At 44.2% G+C, this 14195-nt stretch overlaps 1 protein-coding gene across 1 annotated transcript in view; it reads left to right on the plus strand.

Moving 5' to 3' along the window:
* LOC138349887 (protein hunchback-like) overlaps nucleotides 1-14195 on the plus strand; it is a 370035-nt gene that overhangs the window by 105369 nt on the left and 250471 nt on the right. Inside the window, exon 3 of the mRNA XM_069339059.1 lies at nucleotides 9691-9719. The gene's annotated coding sequence lies outside the window, so the exon portion shown is untranslated. The remainder of the gene's footprint in view (nucleotides 1-9690; nucleotides 9720-14195) is intronic.

Here is a 14195-nt window from a genome sequence, read left to right on the forward strand (position 1 = left end):
AGGCCTCCTGGTTGCTGGACTGGTCAACTAGGCTGTTGGACGCGACTGCTCGCAGCCTGACGTATGAGTCACAGAATCACAGCCTGGTTGATCAGGTATCCTTTGGAGCTGTTTGTAGAATTCTCCTGAACACTGTGAGAGGTCGGCCAATTATGCCCCTTATGTGTAGCGGAAAAGTTCAAACGTCTTGGGCCCTTGATGTTGACAGAGTTCTCTCTCAGTGTATCTATTGCACTTCTGCTTTTCAACGGGGGGGATGGGGGGGTATTTTGCACATCCTGCCATGCCTACTAGTCTCGTGTGATGTTATTTCTGTGTTCAGATTTGGAACCAGTCCCTCTAAAATCTTCCACGTGTAGAGTATTATGTATCTCTCTCGCCTACGCTAGAGAGAATTCAGATTTAGAACTTTTAATCGATCCCAATAATTAGGATGACTTATAGGGTGCATTCTAGAGGTGAAGGATCTTTGCACGCTCTCTAGGTCAGTAATTTCTCCGACTCTGAATGGGGCTGTTAGAGTGCAACAATATTCCACCCTAGAGAGCACTAGTCTTAAAATATATCAGCATTTGTATGGCATCCCAAGTTTGGATACGCCAGTATCTACACTATCCGCTAATCCATATATATATATATATATATATATATATATATATATATATATATATATATATATATATATATATATATATATATATATATATATATATATATTCATCCGTTAGTTCTTGTTCATCCACTAATCCCAATATTTATCAATTTATTCACCCACCAATCCGTACATCCACCAAGGTGCCCGGGGTCACACGCCTGCAGCTTGAAGCTGTTGAGACTTCAGCCAACTATGCCTCGTATCGGATACACCAACACGCTTTTTAATCCTCACTAGAAAGGAGAAAAACCAGCTCTTAATGACCCCAGTTGTGGGCGCCACTGCATATTCAACAGCCAATTGTTTGGCGCCTCTTAGGTTGAGAGACGTGCGATTTACAACCCCCCGGAGTCGTGCTGAGTGGTTGTGAGAGAATACAACATTATACGTAGCGTACCGAATCATTTCAAATCGAGAACGTTATTTGTAAATGGTCGTACGCTTGTAATTGGGGTAAAATTTGATAAAAGCGACAATACATTGAATTTATACCGAGTCACAGTACCCAGCTTTAGCACGTAGATATTATCGATCTCGATGACTCTAAGTTTTGTTTCCTTCTTGTGGGAGACTGCTTAGGCAGGCAGAAGGAAGGTAGGTAGGTAAGGTAGGTGTGGTGATCCTTGCAGTGTCTGCAGGTGCTGTGTTTGTGACCCAACACGGGTCTAGAGCGTTGAAACGTTGGCTGAGCTGCAATAATTATTAATGGTGCAAGATAAAGGTCTCTCTCCTCTCATTATGCCTTCCTAATGTGAATACTGGTAAATACTGGTTCGGTAACAGGATCGTTGATTTGTGGAACCAGTTACCGCGTAACATAATAATAGTAGGATCCGTTGATTGTTTCAAACGTTGGTTATATACATGAATGAGATTGGGGGGATATGAATAGGAGCGGCCTCGTATGGGTCAATAGGCCTTTTGCAGTTATTTTCATTCTTATGGTCTTACGTTCGTTACATTGCGGTTATCTTGAGATGGTTCCGAGGGTTAGTGGCCCCGCGGCCCGGTCTCTGACCAGGCCTCCTGGTTGGTGGTCTGGTCACCCATTCTGGTGGACGCGACGCCGCTGCTCGCGGTCTGAACTGTAGACAATTTGATAAGGTAGGGGGGTAGAATTAGCCTAAGCTACTCTATCCCTTTGAGATGTTTTTTTTTCTTGTCTCCATAAACTTGAACTTGAACTTGATAAGGTAATAATAACTAGTACAGTGATGCCTTCTATGTCCGTTTAAATGTTTTTGTGCAATTGTTCTGTTGTGAATCACGAGCTGGAAAAATTATAGCTGTGTTTACATCAAGTAGGTTTATTGTTAAAGTGTCATTGTAAGCTTAAATCTATAATGGCACTCTGCTACTTTTGCCTGAAAGTAAGGATTGGGGAGGGGGGTTAAGAAGTAGGCAGGGGAAGAGTAGAGTGGTAATAGAGTGCATGTTAAGAGCAAGGGAAGGGATGCGAGGGTGGGAGGACAGGGAACGGGAACAGGTTATCTTAGGTAATCTTGAGATGATTTCGGGGCTTTTAGTGTCCCCGCGGCCCGGTCCTCGACCAGTCCTCCACCCTCAGGAAACAGCCCGTGACAGCTGACTAACACCCAGGTACCTATTTTACTGCTAGGTAACAGGGGCATAGGGTGAAAGAAACTCTGCCCATTGTTTCTCGCCGGCACCCGGGATCGAACCCAGGACCACAGGATCACAAGTCCAGCGTGCTGTCCTCTCGGCTGACCGGCTCCGACCGAACAAGGACAGAGAACAGGGAATCTCGGAGAAGAGAGGAAGAGAGGAGAGGAAGAATGCCTTTGCCGTCCTCCCTCCCTCTTCTATTGTCACCCCAAGACCACTTCATCATGATTATTTTTCTGAAGTTTGTACCTACGTCCGTGTATGTGCCGAGGGGCATTGCTGGGAAGAGGGACGAGTGGGGAGGGAAAGAGAGGGGTAGGGAGGGAGGGAAAGAGAGGGGTAGGGAGGGAGGGAAAGAGAGGGGGGAGGAATAGGGAGGGAGAGAAAGAGAAGGAAGGAATGAAGGAGGGGAGGGAAGGACGTGTGGGTTATCGTGTATATGCATATTTACAGAAACTGTATTAGTCAAACTGTACTGTGCACACAATATTCTTGGGTCGTATTGGATATTTATCTGACTGTCCAGAACAGAACACGGCGCCGCGAGCGTGTGGGGGGGGGGGGGGGGGTAGCAGGGCAGGGGTGAAGGTGCGTGGGTGTGTGTAATAATCATACTCCCGTACCCACTGTGTAGGCGGTACTGGAAAAGGTAACATACTCGACCAATCTTGGAACAAGTGACCACTTGACAGTCATCCATGCCCGTGACCCAACTACATGGTTGTCGTTATCACTTGGTCTTATTGATGATAACCCTCGTAGGAGGCTGGAGGGCCTGATATGGCTGAACATACAAGGGTTTCAGGGCCACCAGAGAAGGAATGTGACAGTAGCAGTGCTGCCACGAGTACAATGCGACGACACCCAAGACACTGGACAATGAAAAGCTGTTAGGTTTGAGGTATACACCGTTTATCTTTTTTCCATGGTAAGTGCGTGAGAGAAAACTCATCAGTAAGCAAACTCTTAGTAAGCATCGCATTTAAATGTGAACGTATTGCTTTGCCCCAAATGTGCTTGTTCGCCACCCCGATTGATTACCTCATGGGGTGGCTTTGAAGTTAGTGGTTGACACGCAGAGATGTTTGTAGTTGTCGTAATACCTTGTTTGTAATGCATTCATTTGCCAGCCATGAATTCGTAATGAAAGCATTTTTTGTTTTTGTCTGCAAAATTATCATATTTTTGTGCTTTGTCTCCTTCCCCTTCCCTGGAATTGCGAATTACATAAATGTAATTACAGCAATATTGCATTCATGGAACCTTATAAAGCCATAACACATCTATAATAATAGGAAGAGGTCCACTGGGAACACCACCACCGCAACCCTCACAGTAATACCTAAATGCAGCACCAACAACAACAACAACAGCAGCAGCCCCGCCGGCACGTAGAAGCCATATCAAAACACCAGAACATTACCACAATAATAACAAATTTAGGAAAGAGCAACGCTTCCAGCGGAATCATCGGAGTTCCCCTGGAAGTGGTAGGAGGGAGAGCGCTGGGAACGGTATGGGCGGCGGCAGCTACAATAGTTTGGCTCATAGTCTGTTGTTGGGTTACGGGCTATTCATGCCCGTGCCCAATCTGTTGTTGGTAACTCTAGGTGCTGGACGATGAGGGCATCTCTCTTCTGGGCAGACCCAGGGGCGCCGCTGAGGAGTGTCCATGAGAATACTAAGGGAAGGGGGGTGGTTGTTGTTGTTTAAGATTCAGCTACTGGGAACAAAAAGTTGTAAGTAGCACGGGCTATGGTGAGCCCCGTGAAGGACTTACCTGGCACAGGAGCGGGGCTGTAACTTGTCGGGGAAGGAGGTGGGGAGGGGTGGATTGCCACCTATATATATGGAATGTTCCTCTGACGTGTGTCCACTCCTTCCCTACGTCTCATATTTATTTCCCCATCTCTCTCTTTTCTCTTTCCCTCTCACTTTTTCTTTGACTTTTCTCTTTATTTCCATCCGTCTTTCTCTCACTATTATCTTTCCCTCTTTCTATCACTGTTATATTTCCCTCTTTCTCAGCACTATTATCTTTCCCCTCTTTCTCACACTACTATTCTTCCCTCTTTCTCACACTACTATTCTTCCCTCTTTCTCTCACTACTATCTTTCCCTCTTTCTTTCACTACTATCTTTCCCTCTTTCTTTCACTATTATCTTTTCCTCACTATTATCTTTCCCTCACTATTATCTTTCCCTCACTTTTTCTTTCCCCTCATTCTCACACTATTCTCCTGCTCTTCGTCTTGCCCTCGTGGTCCAGGGGGAGAACAAGGCAATATCGTGGGCGGAGGTGCGGTAATATTGTGCGCGGGTTTTCTGATATTGTATACATTTGTCGCTGCCTTGGTTTGCTGGTAATGTCCGTGTCCCGGATCCACCTTGGTTGTAGGGGGAGAAATCTTTCCATCGGCCACTCTTCCGAATCCAATTTTTCACGAGGTCTCTTTGGACAGATTCGTGGATTCGTGGTGTTGCAGGGAAGAGGTTGAGGGACTTGAGGAAGCGTTGTATCGCCCATCTTCTAAATCTCTCTCTCTCTCACTCTCTCTCTCTCTCTCTCTCTCTCTCTCTCTCTCTCTCTCTCTCTCTCTCTCTCTCTCTGTCTCTCTCTCTCTCTCTCTCTCTCTCTCTCTCTCTCTCTCTCTCTCTCTCTCTCTCTCTCTCTCTCTCTCTCTCTCTGTCTCTCTCTCTCTCTGTCTCTCTCTGTCTCTCTCTCTCTCTGTCTCTCTCTCTCTCTGTCTCTCTCTGTCTCTGTCTTTCTCTCTCTGTCTCTCTCTCTCTGTCTCTCTCTCTCTCTCTCTCTCTCTCTCTCTCTCTCTCTCTCTCTCTCTCTCTCTCTCTCTCTCTCTCTCTCTCTCTCACTCTCTCTCTTTCTCTCTCTCTCTCTCTCTCTGTCTCTCTCTCTCTCTGTCTCTCTCTCTCTCTGTCTCTCTCTCTCTCTCTCTCTCTCTCTCTCTCTCTCTCTCTCTCTCTCTCTCTCTCTCTCTCTCTCTCTCTGTCTCTCTCTCTCTCTGTCTCTCTCTCTCTCTGTCTCTCTCTCTCTCTCTCTCTCTCTCTCTCTCTCTCTCTCTCTCTCTCTCTGTCTCTCTGTCTCTCTGTCTCTCTCTGTCTCTCTCTGTCTCTCTCTCTCTCTCTCTGTCTCTCTCTCTCTCTCTCTCTCTCTCTCTCTCTCTCTGTCTCTCTCTCTCTCTGTCTCTCTCTCTCTCTGTCTCTCTCTCTCTCTCTCTCTCTCTCTCTCTCTCTCTCTCTCTCTCTCTCTCTCTCTCTCTCTCTCTCTCTCTGTCTCTCTCTCTCTCTCTCTCTCTCTCTCTCTGTCTCTCTCTCTCTGTCTCTCTCTCTCTCTGTCTCTCTCTCTCTCTCTCTCTCTCTCTCTCTCTCTCTCTCTCTCTCTCTCTCTCTCTCTCTCTCTCTCTCTCTCTCTCTCTCTCTCTCTCTCTCTCTGAGGTTTGTAAATATGCTCGTCTCGTGGTATTTTTAGTGGAGCTGTTGAACACCTTTGTATTTTTCCTTGCTGGACATGAAGGTACTTTCCAGTAGAGGGATGGTTGCCAGGATGATCTTGATGTTAATGTTTGTTTACGTGGTTATAGTGGCGAGGGAATATGTTTTCAACTCCAAGGCATGGTTGTATGTGTTTGGCTCGTCACCACCCTGTACCGTGGCCCTGACGCACCACGGTTCTCAACACCCTCCGGATCATGGCATAATTCATTGTTTTTTTTTTTGTCTGGTGTAAGACTTGCCGTTAGTATGTTTACTCCACTCTTTGATTCCATTATAACGATTTGCCTTGGACATTGAAGTACATTCATGTCCAAGTGGTCAGAATTATCATGAAATTAATCACAGGCATCGACAAGGATGACTGACAGCCAGAGCTTAGCCTTGATCCCTTGGATTCGACAGCAAGCCCGTGCCACTGAGTCCCACCATGAACTGGTCTAAGTGTATACTGAACGAGCACACTGTGTTGCCGGCCTGAGGACAGCATCTATGGTCCACCGGCGACCAGTTCCCCATATAAGCAGCTGTCGCTGCAAATTGGATTCATACAAAAATGCTCATTGGACTCTGTAAAGGCACAAATTTCTAGACTCTGGTGTACTGTTTACTGGATTATATGTAGTGTGTGCGTTGTATGCATCGCTCACGTGGCTTTGTTTATCACAGGCAGGTCACGGCAATTAACAACAGTTTAACACGTCCAAATGGAGCGTTATAAAAAACTTGTAAACAAATGGGGGCTAATCCATATTTGTTGCAGTTGTTTGTCAGTATTCACGTTGCAGTTGTTATTTTTTATAGTCCCTTGACCTAATCTCTGCGGAACTGTTGTTCTCAACTGGGAAAGTTGGAGAAATCGTGGAAGTCAACAGTCTTAAAACTTCATTAAATTTCAGGGCGACGCGTTTGCGAAAATGTTCAGGTGGAAGTTGTAATTGTGCTAAATCTCGATGAAACATATTTTAGTGCGCGTCCATTCTATCCCCTATTCTTCCTCTCCCGTCCCTCCCTCCCTCCCACTCACTCACTCACTCACTCACTCACTCACTCACTCACTCACTCACTCACTCTCTCTCTCTCTCTCTCTCTCTCTCTCTCTCTCTCTCTCTCTCTCTCTCTCTCTCTCTCTCTCTCTCTCTCTCTCTCTCTCTCTCTTTATCTTTCTATCTTTCTCCCCCCAACCCCTCTTGCTGTCCCCCCACCCTCCTGCCAACGGATATTGTCTTTCCCTCATACGGCCCAGCCTTTCCTCTCATCCATCTCCATGGATCTAAAATTCTTTCTTGACTCCTAAGGCAGATTCTCCTGTCCTTATTTTTCCTTTTACCGGATATTGTCTTTCCTCCCACGAGACGAGCCTTCCGTCTCTTCTTCCTCCTCCAGCTGCTGCTGCTGCTCCTCCAGGTGGGTGTTCAGAAGGGCTTAGCACCGAGGATGGTGACAAGGGATTTGCCTGGTTTTGTTTCACCTTAGGCAGCTGTGTTGTATAGCGGTGATACTCCTGTGGCCTGGCTGCTGGAGATCCTTCTCGCCACTTCTCTCTTGACAGTGCAGGCGATGAGTCACAATAACGTGGCTAAAGTATGTTGACCAGACCACACACTAGAAGGTGAAGGGACGACGACGTTTCAGTCCGTCCTGGGCCATTCTCAAGTCGATCATTCACAATTGACTTGAGAGTGGTCCAGGACGGACCGAAACGTCGTCGTCCCTTCACCTTCTAGTGTGTGGTCTGGTCAACGCTGTTGTTATCTGTCAGATATCTGTTGATATCTGTCTCAAATCCTGCTCCTGTCACTACTGCTCCTGCCTCTACTGCTCCTGCCTCTACTGCTCCTGCCTCTTCACGCCCTTATCCCCTTTCTCCTCTTCTCGTTTTCATCGTTGCTCTCTTCGAATGCTGAAGCTGTGATGCGTGGCTCAAATGGTCTGTAATCTTCCTTTTCTTTCCCCCCACGCAGTGTACGATGTTGTTGTAGGCAGTTCATCAGCCTCCTTGCAATCCTGCAGCTTTCCTTTCCCATCGTAGCTGTTGACAACACGGGAGCTCAGTAAACTAATGGACTTTTTAAGTGTTGATGACGGTATTATGAATCTTTTGGAGCGTCGTAATGTTAACTTGGTAATGTGGCTTGCCATTTTGCGGATGGACCCTCAGAACACTGTAAATATTTTATTTTTTGAGTGACTATTGACTATAACGATAAACGCTACATTGAATTGTATTCAATTGTAATAGATCTCTAATCAATAAATTAAAATATAAATTCAGAACATCAAATTCACAATCTCACTATTTGTGGACATAAAGGTTTCTACAGTGAACAATTTTCTGTTTTTTTGAGGGTTCTAAATTGTGACGGAGTATCTTTATCTATCCTGTGTGACAGTTAATATGGGGCAGCAGCCTCGCTGCAATAACAACTCATTAAATTACTTAGATTAGGCAAGATTAAATATTAATTTGTTAATAATACTGTTAATAAATTGACCATTATCGCGAGTCTTTGTCAGGGCTGCGAGGAAATTGATCTCGGAAATACCGCAAGGTAGGAGGGCTTTGTGTCGGGAGAGAGAGAGAGAGAGAGAGAGAGAGAGAGAGAGAGAGAGAGAGAGAGAGAGCTGCGAGTGGAGGTGTGTGCTGTGAGATTGTGAGAAAAAAATCTTGAAGATAGAATTAGTAGACATGCAAAGTATCTTAAAAGAGAGGTTGCAGGAATTTGATAGATAAGAGGAAAGATATTAGTGAAAAGTAAGGAAAATTGAGTGCGATGGGGAGGGTGAAAGATGAGAAAACGGAAATAAGTGAGAGAGAAATAAGTTGATAATTGTGGGTATGGAGGACTAAGGGAGTCATTGAAAGTGTCAAGTTGTTCTCATGGGTTTATGATACACTCAAGTGGTCAGGTATTGCACTCAAGTAGCTGGGTTATTATTATTGTTATCCCTATGTAGTGGCTAACAAGGCAGACAACCTCTAGCAGCCACGAGAGAAAGCTGGCCATTGGCCACACTGAGGGAGTACAACTCTCAAAATCATCATCGACATTTAATTAGCCAAGTACCGACCCAGAGATGTCAGTACACAGAGAGGAATCTAAAGAAATATTTTAATTGGGAAGAATTGTTCTTGTAGTTACGGATTTGTTTTTGCATACTGTTAAATATATATATATATATATATATATATATATATATATATATATATATATATATATATATATATATATATATATATATGTCGTACCTAGTAGCCAGAACGCACTACTCAGCCTACTATTCAAGGCCCAATTTGCCTAATAAGCCAAGATTTCATGAATTAATTGTTTTTCGACTACCTAACCTACCTAACCTAACCTAACTTTTTCGGCTACCTAACCTAACCTAACCAATAAAGATAGGTTAGGTTAGGTAGGGTTGGTTAGGTTCAGTCATATATCTACGTTAATTTTAACTCCAATAAAAAAAAAATTGACCTCATACATAATGAAATGGGTAGCTTTATCATTTCATAAGAAAAAAATAGAGAAAATATATTAATTCAGGAAAACTTGGCTTATTAGGCAAATCGGGCCTTGCATAGTAGGCCGAGAAGTGCATTCTGGCTATTAGGTACGACATATACATATATATATATATATATATATATATATATATATATATATATATATATATATATATATATATATATATATATATATATATATATATATATATATGAGGTGATTTGTAATGCTAGAAACAGTTGAGTTAATCATTTGACATGAATGCACAGTATAAATGGCAAATATGAATCTCTCCCGTAGTGTTGTAATTATTGTTAATTTATATTATTTCTCATCTTAAGAAAACTTGTCCATTTATTATATTAATGTTAAATTTTTTCATCTTTTCAGAGCTTGCCGACTCTTCTGGTTTATTTCTGGTGAGTTCCCATCTGTAGTTAGATTCGTTCAGTAAATTTACTTGATATAATTGCGGATGAAGACAAGCTGATAAAGATCTCATCAAAGATGACACTAGTGGAGGTAGTGATGGGTATTATAAGATGAATCAGGGCTTCGAGGTGCCTGGCACCTGTGTTGGACTGAGTGCCAGGTGCCTGCTTTCCCACACGGCTTTACTGTTGACAGTAGTGAGCACATCTTCTGCTACAACATACACAGTTACTCTGTGCAAGCTCTCGAACACACACATGCATGCATTCACACATTCATAAAGAGCCAAAGCTCAACCCCCGCAAGCACAACTAGGTGAGTACACACACCAAGCATACAGTCACACGCAACAGACATGCATGCTCACACCAAGCATTATTTGGGCCAGATAAAGTGGTGTCTTGTAGAACTCTTATACATCCGCCAATGAACCTTTAAAGGTCACTAGATCTGTTCTAGTCATTGTGAGAAGACCTATGACGTTATGAATCATAGGTCTTCTGTACGTGATCGAAACCAACGGCCTGGCACTTCACCTGATTATAAAGTGTCACGGAGTGAGTACTCAACCTCGGTGTTTTGCGAATTTAGAGCCTTCGCCGATTTGAAGCCTTGTAAGTAGGACCGACCCAAGTGTGGAGCAGAAGCAATCATATTTTGAGGCAGGAGGTAACCGTAGACCCATACTCAGAAGTTAACCGTAGACCCATACTCAGAAGATAACCGTAGACCCATACTCAGAAGATAACCGTGGACCCATACTCAGAAGATAACCGTGGACCCATACTCAGAAGATAACCGTAGACCCATACTCAGAAGATAACCGTAGACCCATACTCAGGAGATAACCGTAGACCCATACTCAGAAGATAACCGTGGACCCATACTCAGAAGATAACCGTGGACCCATACTCAGAAGATAACCGTAGACCCATACTCAGAAGATAACCGTAGACCCATACTCAGAAGATAACCGTAGACCCATACTCAGAAGATAACCGTAGAGCCATACTAGGAGATAACTCCTACTATATAACGCTCCTAGCAACACTTGTTACTTGTTGGACCGAGCTCACACAAAGCTTTGGCCCCGGGCCGGACTTGAGGAGTAGAAGAACTTCCAAGACCCCATCCAGGTACAATCTAGGACAGTTAGAAAGACGGAGTCCAAGAGCTAAAAGCCCGATCCTGCAGGCACACATAGTAAATACTCACACACAAAACATGCACGCACGTATGTTGCACGATTCTGACTTACCTTTCATTTCCGGGGAAAGCAAATGATGAATGTCCAAGGTATTTATGCGACTAGGGCGGCGGGAAACAAATGGCTGGTGTCCACGGACGTGCTCTCACTGGACACGGAGGCCACGGTGCGGAGGGCACACATATCATGGCTCTGTACGTGGCCGGGGAGCTGGGAACAGGTAACGTTATTGCCCTGTACGTGTGTGGGGTGTTAATAGCTTATCAAGTTACTGTACCGTGTGTGTCCAGGATCTGTGTGGAAATGGGGAAAGTTGTGCTTTAATCTAAGGTGTGCATGAGAGTTTTTTTAATACAAAAACGAAGATTGCATTTTGGCGTGACTTGAAAGTGGTGAGGACAGAAACCACGAGGATTCCTTGAACACCGTAGACTTGTATGTTCAAAGTGAATTTGAGCACCGTATAGTCGTACGTGTTCAAAGTCAGTCTGATGTAGACCAGCTCTTGAACTGTGGCTGATTTTGATAACACATGGAATGGCACACTTTTTTTCCCAGATGCGAGTGGTTTACTTGTTCAATTATTCGTTTATCAGTATTATACATTTTTTGAGTATTATTATGTAGAGGGCATAACCTTGTACCCACAATGGCTCTTGAACCACCTTCCACTAAGTATTAGAAATATTACTGGAATAGACGTAGATATTTTGAAGACACGCTTGGATCACCTGCTCTATATAGCCGTAATGGCTTAGTGGGTTCTCCTTATAATCACCTTACGTAGATAAACTCCTCCTGGAATCGGTTGACCCAACCAGATTGTGAACATTTGGGCCGCACGCCTCATCTTGAGGTGCTTCCGGGGCTTAGCGTCCCCGCGGCCCGGTCGTCGACCAGGGTCACTGATCTGAGTAACATGATTTGTAATCATTATGTCCCTTATCAGTCCATCAATGGTCTAGTATCACAAGATCATCCCCTTAGCCCCTTGGATGACTGGACATATTACATACTAATTGCAAGTCTCGAATCTCACGGTGGCGTGCGTCTGAGTGCTGGTCTTGGTGGTATAATTTGTTGAAGCGTGTTTGTGTGGCTCGGCATTTGTTCAAATCAAGTTCAAGCACTTAATTGTGAATTGTTATAGTTTCTATAGTTTGTAGTAGTATTTTAATTTCTAGTTTTAGGACTACAGCAATACTTCATATGATCATTGTGACGAGGCAGTTGTAGTTGCCTCAGCGCGTCTTTCATTTTGCTGATATATTTATTCATAGACATTACCAACACCGCCCGCCTGTTTCCCCTTCTGCTGCCCCTCCCATCCATCCGCTACTGGCCTCCACCAGCCCTTCCATCTCTTCCGCCCGCACCTCCATTCACCTCTTCCAACCGCCTGCCCCTTCTGTCTGCCAGTCCCTTCCGCCGCCTGTCCTTTTCGCCCTTCCGTCCCTTCCACCCTCCCGGCTGGCCTGGTCATCTTGGGGTGGGAAGGTGAGGTGCCACACAGCTCCCACGAGGACCGTACAGACCAGGCACTCAGTGTGGCGCCCCCCCCCCCCCCATGTCCAGCAGCTAACTTGGTGATTACTGTTTATTGCGGCTCTTACGCTCGGCCAATGGCACTCACGTAATGACCTCTGGTATCACTTCCTCTCGTATTAGTTACATTTTTTTAAGCTATTTTTGGAAGTTTGAAGGTGTTATATAACTGCAGTTTTATCTTGTTTTAAACGTGTTTTATATGGTTCCAAATAATTTCTTTAAGTTGAGTTATAAGTTGTTATTGTATGTTATAAAGTGGCTAATAAATCACCACTTTTGTTTTTAATGGATATTTAATTCGCGGTTGTGTTTATTTTTAATTAGTTTATTTGTTCGGTGTTTACACTTGTTTATTGTCCAGTGGTGAATCATTTTTTATATGTTATGGATCTCAGTCTCAGTCAAAGGATGTTTTTAACACGTGTTCAACAGTACGAGGCAAAGGCTGCATTTTCCTCCTCTTAACTGTAAACCACTTACTGGGAGCGGGAATTTATTGGTGCGTTATTTAATGCTGAAAAGCCTTGTACTAGTTGCATACTGGGTACAGGGTGAAGCTTGTCCCAAAAGTGAGTCCGAGCTTTCATTTGGTAGCTTGACCTGATTTGTACAGTGTCCTGCCTTTCTGCCGTGAGAAAATGTTTTATATGCGAATGAGGTGAGCGATGATGATCGCGGCTTGGGTGATGGTGTTGAGAAAGGTGCCGGGTGGGTACCACTGCCGGTGGGCGACACCTTTGGGATAGAGTCGTCTTATGGGGTTGTCCTTCGTTGTTTGTTGTTTTAGATTCAGCATTCCATTTGTTAACTAATTAGAAAGAACTAAAAGAGGCATTAGAAAGAACTAAAAATGTTTTAGCTAATATCTCTATGACTCATATGGGTACTTAGTTTCCACCTGTGTCCTCTTGTGCGTGTACCACCTGTGTATAATAAACTGTCTTTCTCTACTTTATCAATTCCCCTGAGAATCTTGTATGTGGTAATCATGTTTCTCCTAACTCTTCTGTCTTCCAGCGACGTTAGGTTTAATTCCTACAGTCTCACCTCGTAACTCGTACTCCTCAGCTCGATATTAATCTAGTGCATACCATTTAACCTTCTATTTAGTCTTGTGCTTGACCAGATATGGACGCCTTGAGCTGGACGGTAGAGCGACGGTCTCGCTTCATGCTGATCGGCGTTCAATTCCCGACCGTCCAGCTGGTTGGGTGCCATTCTTTCCACTCCGGCCCATCTCAAATCCTGATACTGACCCCTTCCAAGTGCTATATAATGAAAATGGCTTGGCGCTTCCCCCCCCCCCCCCCGATAATTTCCTCCTTCCCACCCTCCGTGCTGGAACCGCATACTCCAGTAGTAGTCTGACATATGTGGTATATAAGGTTCTAAATTATTCCGTACACAAGTTTCTAAAGGCAGTTCCTCTGTTGACCAACCTGGCATATGCCGGTGATGATATCCTCTTCAAGGGAAAGTTCTGCATTATCTTCAATAAATTATCTTCGTGCATTATTCTTGCTGCGTTTATGAAGTCTTAACGATAGGTTACAGTTCTCACATTAAATAGTAATCAAATGCATATATACCATTTTATTGAACTTTATAAAATTACATTTCATAAAATATTTTCCTTCTTTCTGCGTGCGTTGAGACCAACATAGGTGGCAGGAAGTTGTGAGCGGTGGCGCGACCTTACTCAGTGCTT

Source organism: Procambarus clarkii, chromosome 40 (assembly GCF_040958095.1).
Source record: "Procambarus clarkii isolate CNS0578487 chromosome 40, FALCON_Pclarkii_2.0, whole genome shotgun sequence".
Taxonomy (NCBI): domain Eukaryota; kingdom Metazoa; phylum Arthropoda; class Malacostraca; order Decapoda; family Cambaridae; genus Procambarus; species Procambarus clarkii.